A 7,238-nucleotide genomic window follows, 5' to 3' on the forward strand; every position below is an offset into this window, starting at 1 on the left:
GAACCAGACCTGACTGTGCAGTGCGGGATGGTGGTTAAGAGTGTCAGACTAGTATCCATGAGACCCAGGTTCACATCCCCACGCACACCATGGTAACTTGCCTTTGGCCAGGCATACACTCTAACTGTGGCTCTCCAGATGTCCATGGACAATTCCCATGAGCCCCTGCCGGCATGCCACCCCCTGCTCTAAGCCTAACCTACCTGAGAGGGTTGTTGGAAGGATGAAACAGAGAATACTGTAAGCCACTCTCCCTCCATTGACGAGAAATCCTGAGTATAAATGTTTAAAAAAAATAAATTGCACGTTTTCCTGGTGTTCTTGCAATGAGACATCCCTTGCAAGTTATGAGCTCTAGACACAATTTGCAGGTTCAGGCAAATTCAGTTCAAGATTGTGGTGCGCGTGGGACTGTGGTGCAGCGTCCCCCCTCCCCAGTACTTTTTCCCACCCCCACCCCCACCTGTGAGGAAAAGCAGGGTTTAAAAACACTTGGGGGAACTGCATGGGAGAAAAAGAGGAGACTGAAAGGGTTAAACACACATCACACCCCACTTGAAAAAGTGTCATGTTAATCCCCTCCAACTCCAAACCCTACTCACAATTTTCCTCTAACCCAGAATTTATGGAATTAAAAAAAATTATTAGCGGAGCTTTGGCAATGCAGAAAACTGTTACGTTTGGTTCAAAGCAGTTCTGACTGCATTTTAAAATACTTATATGTTATTTTCTACTTCTTTATTTTCATGGCTGGTGCACTCGTGATAATTGAATGCATCATTATAATATTTGACACCGCAGACGGACTTCCCTGCGCAGCATTTCCCATCAGATTCTGTTCACACATTCAGCTGCCGGCCCATCAAATAAATGAGCAATGAGAAACCAAGAGAAATATATGCCTGCGAGTACTGGCCATAAAAGAATTGCACAGCATGTATTTAAAACGTTGCAAGCCTCTTCACAGGCATCCCTGCATTCAACCTTTCTGTGTTAGTATTAGTCCACAATAGGTTTCTATGAATGAGAAACAGAGGCTAACAGTGACTCGTGCAAAGCCATACAAAGAGCCCCTGGCAGACAAAGAACTTGAACTCAGACCTCCTTAGATGTAAAGTCCAATTCTGACTCCACAAGCACATCAGAACCATCCCCTGCTTCCAAAGCATCCAGCCATGCCGACTTCTGTTGTATAAGCCCTGCTTTGACTCATGCAGCTCAACTCTCTTGAACCCATTTTCAAAGAAGTTATGCCTTAGGACTTTTCACACAGCTGGCCCTATCATCTGCCTGCCCATCGGCCTTCAAACAAAACAAAACCATCTTCTACATTGAGGCAATCTGGCCCTTACCTGTAAATGGGAGGCCAAGGAAATATCCAAAGGAATAAATGGCTCTCAAAGGACCAGACAAACGGATAACGCTGCCAGTAAGCCGTTGATACTGGGACCGTCCGTCTGCTAGGGATAAAAGAGGGTGGGGGGAGGAGGGAGGCAGAATGGGAGGATTAACAGTTTCCAAAGAGGAGGAGTCCCAGAACAAGCCTGCTTTTTCTTATAAGTGTGGCGTTGCCAAGAGAATCCCCAACAAGCTGGAAGGACTTTTGCCCCAACCAGGCTAACAGAAACTTACAAGCCCAGTTTGCCACAGAATCCCGACCTGGACCACCTCTTCCTCCTGCTGCCCAGAAAGAACACGTACCTTTTCCCAGGCTCTCCAACTCTTCCCCAGGTCAGAGATCACGGAATAAGATTTGTTTAGGATGATGCTTGAAAATAAAACAGTGCCTCAGGATCATCTCCTCAGTTTTGCAGCAGGTGTTTGCCAAATATTATTTTTCAAAATCATCAGAAAGCTCAATTTCTTACCTAAAGATTCGAGTGAGGAACCAGAGTTGTACTACCTTGAGTCCTGTTTGGAACAAATTTGAGTTGAGGAATTAACGAGTCTTGTTCACAGCTGTCAGCCAGCCAAGGCAGCACAGGAGGGAGAACAATTTCACAGCAGAAATCACAGATGAGCTTTTTTGCCCCCTAGCTGAGCTGTTGACTCTTCCCCCACCCCGCCACCCCGCCCCCAGCAAAGAACGAGTGTGTGCTGTTTTGTTGTTTTTTAACTGCAAAATTAAAACAGAATGGCACTAGGGGAGAGAACCTCCCGGAGGCGGACTCTGGCATGTGGAGTCCCACAGGGAGGTATTCTCTTGCCATGTTATTTAACATTTACATGCACCCCCTCGCCCAGTTGGTGTGGAGTTTTGGGCTGGGTTGTCATCAGTATTCTGATGACTCCCAGCTATTTCTGTTGATGGCTGGCCATCAGTCAACAAATTCTTTGGCCAGATGTCTGGAGGTCATGGTGGACTGGCTCAAGCAGAGTCGGCTGAACTTAAATCCAATCAAGACAGAGATCCTCTGGCTAGGTCAACACACCTCAGGTGAGATAACTGGACCCCATCAAGAGCTGAGAGTTGCACTAACACCTGCGACCATGGTCAGGAACCTGGGCGCGATTCTGGATGCTTCCTTAACCATGGAAGCCCAGTTTACAAATGGCACTCACTACCAGCTTCACCAGGCACAACCTATAGCCTACCTGTTAGCGTCTACTCTAGTCACTATGAACCATGGTCACCTCCAGGCTAGATTACTGTAACTCACTCTATGCAGGGCTGGAAGCTGGTCCTGAATGCAGCTGAACAGGTCCTTACGGGGACCAAATAGAGAGCACACGTATAACCTGTGCTCTCCCAGCTGCACTGGCTGCAGACTGAGAACCGGATCAGTTTCAAGGCTTTGGATCTTACTCTCAAAGTCCCAAATGGTCTGGGACCTTCGTATCTATGGGATCACCTCTTCTATGATATTCCCCAAAGAACATGATGTTATAGCAAACAGAACCTGAGTAGTGTCCCCAGCCCCAAGGAAGTAAAATTAGCCTCAACCAGGGTCCTAGACTGTTTGAACACTTTCCCAAATGAGATCAGGGCCCTGCAGGACCTTAAACAGTTCCACGGGGTATGCAAGACAGAGCTCTTCAGCCAGGCCTATGGTTGAGGCCTGGAAACAACTTTATAGTTAGCTCCCCCCGCCTGTCTACACCCCATCCAACTAAATTCTATCCTTTTGTACGCTGCCCTGAGCCTCCAGGGAAGGGCAGGATGTAAATGCAATAAATAAAATATAGCTTTTAAAAATCAAAAGCAACATATTCCAAATGGCCCACAGAGAGTAGCTAGAGTTTAGGATGACATGGAAATCTTGCTCCTGTACAGGGAACACTGGAACTTTTTTCTTAAGGACCGATTTCATCTATACTCAGCCATCTATCTATTCCCCTTACATTGCTTCAGTCGGGGGGATTAAGGAAGTGAAGGAAAGTAAAGTCACTAATGCACCACTCTGCACACTTCCTGCACAAGAATGCCACTGGAGGAAGCTAATATTGAAGGGAAGTTCTCAATTACTTATTCTAGAGCAAGGCTCTACCTTTAACCCCTAATGGACCCACCACTGATTTTCTCTTGCTTTCTTTCTACTATCCTACTATCCTAACTTGAAACAGGGATGTTTTGGGGCTTGGAAATACTCACACGGGTTTCCGTAGTAAGCCAAATAGTGTCTCCACATACTACATTGTTTCAAGTCAGCAAAACAGCATGGGAAGAAGGCAACTTCTCCGCGCACAACACGATCCCCATCCAAATAAGACACTGAGGTATATAGGAAGGGAACCTGAAACTCCCTCTATTGAACAAGGTGAGGATCCTAGACCCAACCCGTGTACTCTGTAATGTGCGATTAAAGTTTAAATATTCTCTCTCTTCTTTTGCACAATGTATTTGTTTTGACCAAGGCGGCCAAGATATATATTCACAGGTACTGGTATAGGGCCGAAATAATTTGTTGGATTTTATGTTGCTATTTACTAATTTTACTGATGCTTTTTAAAAATGATTCTTCTATTATGATCTTAATATCTCGAAGCCACTTTTTTTTAAAAGAAGTGAAAAAGCAGCAAAACACATTTCCTAAATAAACAAAACTATCTGGTCCCCTCATGGTTGGTGTTGGTTCTGCAGTTCAAATCCCAACCAGTTACCAACCCTTCTACACACAGATTCAAGTGCGTAGCCATGTTGGTCTGAGGCAGCAGAACAAATTTAAAGTCCAGTGCCACCAACAAAGTTTTATTCAAGATATGAACTTCCATGTGCGTGCACATGAAATCTTATACCTTGAATAAAACTTTGTGGTCTTAAAGGTGCCACTGGACTCTTATTTTGTCCTACTTCCTGGAATGTAGGAGGAGGGGGGCTAACTATGCACACTGCCCTTGGAGGGGTGCAAATCAAATCAACGAAGAAAATAATCTAGCAGCAGGTTTCAGAAAAACTGCAAGATTGCTTTTGCGGATGAAGGAGAGGGAAATTGGAATCTGAGGGCTTCCTGGACAATCATATATTGGGACACATGCTTTGTTGGGACACATGAGATAGAAGCATAAATGTATAAGAAATACAAACACGTTCCTTTCCCCCCCCCCCTTTACATGAAGCTGTGAAAAAATGTTTTGCCGTATCTTGATTCAGATTTTAGGGAGAGGAACAGGCAAAATGACTTCAAATGTATTAATTTGGCCTGCATGCTTGTCATTTGGCCATTCCCACTCCCTGAACGACAACAATAGAGACCCATCACAGAAACTAGAGATAAACTTCAGATTCCGGAGGAGTAACCACATTACTTTGCTGAAGTCAAACCACAAAAAGCCTTGTGGCACCATAAGAACCAATACATTTATCATGCATCGACTTCTGCAAGAACGGAGCAGCTTGGTCAGAAGCCAATTTAGATTTCCTTATTACAGCCTGCAACGAGTTACGTTAAAAAAATAGTCCAGCAATAAAATAAACCTGACACAACCCTTCACTATAGAATTGTAAAAGTTAACTTTTCTACAGCACCTGTGCCTCTATTATCAAACTCAATCCTTTCCTGATTACAGAAATAGTCACAATTTGCAAGAAGCAAAACAAAAAAGTTGTATCCCTCAGAATATTGGCCTGCAGAGTCAGGAACATTCTCCTCTACTATTTTTTGTAGCTCTGCTTCCAGGGAGCAGAGGACATTGGTTAGAATTTCAAAAAGATCAATGCAAGTGCAGCCCAGTTATGCACCACAACTCACCAACAGAAGGCCAAGTAAGCTCCTTCTTATGTTCCATCTGTACCTTCCATGAGATCAGTCAGCAGAAGATAAAAAGGCAGGCTTTCAAGCAAAGGATCGATGAACCACAACTTCAAGGTCAGACATGGTGGAGACTGAAATGCTTCCTTATTCATTTCTGTACTACCAAGAATCTCTGTTGGGTCACTTGTCCTCCACGTCTCTGCTTCATTTTCAGTTTTGCTTGAGGAATTGAGCTCTGTAAAATTCTAGCGGTCACAAACACCCTTCACCAACCTGAGTGGTACAATACTTTTCTGAGCCTCGTTCTGGTCTAAGGTGGCTTCCCATTCAAGCTTGGGTTGGCCAACACCCAGAGAAAAAGGCATCAAGCTGCACTAGGAGGAAGCCTGGATCACACTCAGGGGCTCCAATTTGCAGGCTAAAACCAGATCAGCTGGACAACGTGTGTCCAAGAAGGACAGAGTAAAGCAAAAGACCAATGATACTTTACTACAATATAAGGTTTTGTGAATCAGTATATTCTTCAGATATACAGCTAGCCATTCTGATCTTTCTAGGGACAAACACACACATACATTCTGCCAGAGAACATGTTTTGCCTGGAAGTGTATTCTGTTTGGATTAATTGGATTAATTCTGCACCCCTATAGAATGCACTCAATCTGTGCATTTATAAATAAACATATAATTTCAAGGATGTTCACTATTTCTTGAATTTTCCCCACCTTCAGTAGTAGACAGTTACTGGAGACAGGTCCTTTTTAATGTGGTGGCTCACCACCTTTAGAACTCCTTCACCCACAGCTGTTTGCCTGGCACCAAGTTGTTTGCCTGGCACCAAGCTTCATGAGGCAGCGGAAAGCATTTTGATACTTCCAGGCCTTTTACTTATGACTTCCTGTTGAATTACCTGCATTGATAGTTGGCAACAGTGCCAGTGCAATACAGTCATGGGAGACCCAAGTTCAAATCCATACTCTGCCATGGAAGCTTACTGAGTGACCTTGAGCCAGTCACTTTCTTTCACCCCACAGGACTGTTGTGAGCATAAAATGAAGCAGAGGACAACAGGGTAAGCTGCTCTGGTTCCCTACTGATATACATGAAGCAAGTAAATTGATCAAGTCTGTTTCAATATTATTATTATTTCACCAAGGGTTTTGTGTTATTTATTGCTTTGACTTCATTGCTAGTTTTTACAGCTCAGGTTTAATGCGACAATTTGAAGCTTTCATTTTATTCCCTGTCACTGTATTTGTTCTTCTGGCTTATTTTTACATGCTGTTTTAGCATTTATTTTTAATGTGAGCTGCCTCATGAATAGTTGAGTGGGATATATATAAATTATTAAATAAAAATAAGAGGCATCAATGTGGTAAAATGCTATCACTTTCCAGGTATTCATGTAAAAAGAATTTGCCACTTTGCTTTATGAATGTTGGGTTGACACTTCTAGAATGTTCAAGGGGTAAGGCTCAATATGTCCTTAGTAGAGCTGTGGTCAAAAGAAACTGTCAAGTTTCCTACCACCACCTTTTCAGTTGCTTCTAACTTCCAAGGTGCAGAGATCAGGAAGGCAACCCAAGAGACAGGATACAGCTTTGTATGTGATTGGGAACGTCCAGCGTCAAAATGACCAAATGGATCTAGTCTCGCCTTCCTGGTCAATTTACAGGGCTTTGAGGGTTTGCAGAAGCAGCAGCTCTCCCTTGGACGAGGGGAACAAACACTGTTGATGTTAGGTGGTCCTGCATAACCAACATGGAGACACAATAAAGACTCGATGAGAACTCTGAAGGAGGCACAAATTGATACAGGCTTTGATGGCAGGTGACCTCCAAATGGAGCAAAGCAGTACAACTGAGATGAACAGAGACTGATAAATGAATCTGGGACCATTAACATAAGCTTGCCTGTCTTTTTAACAGCAAAACTATAAGTTTTAGGTCTAGGGAAAGAGAGCTAAATTTATTTCTAGTTCACTTTCTCTGAGCTCAAATGCTGTAGTTTCTTGTTGTTCAAATGTATACTTTTCCTTATTGTACC

General features: G+C 43.6%; 1 protein-coding gene across 2 annotated transcripts in view; it reads right to left on the reverse strand.

Moving 5' to 3' along the window:
* The window catches only part of RGS3 (regulator of G protein signaling 3), an 88,550-nt gene extending 86,535 nt beyond the window's left edge, over nucleotides 1-2,015 (reverse strand). Inside the window, exons 1-2 of one of the 2 annotated variants that reach the window (XM_077306031.1) lie at nucleotides 1,869-2,015; nucleotides 1,353-1,460 (exon numbers count right to left, since the gene is read on the reverse strand). The gene's annotated coding sequence lies outside the window, so the exon portion shown is untranslated. Of the gene's footprint in view, nucleotides 1-1,352; nucleotides 1,461-1,701; nucleotides 1,719-1,868 lie in introns of those variants that run through there. The other variant, XM_077306030.1, reaches the window with a different exon arrangement.
* Nucleotides 2,016-7,238: the final 5,223 nt, after the last annotated feature.

Source organism: Paroedura picta, chromosome 12 (genome assembly GCF_049243985.1).
Source record: "Paroedura picta isolate Pp20150507F chromosome 12, Ppicta_v3.0, whole genome shotgun sequence".
Lineage (NCBI taxonomy): Eukaryota > Metazoa > Chordata > Lepidosauria > Squamata > Gekkonidae > Paroedura > Paroedura picta.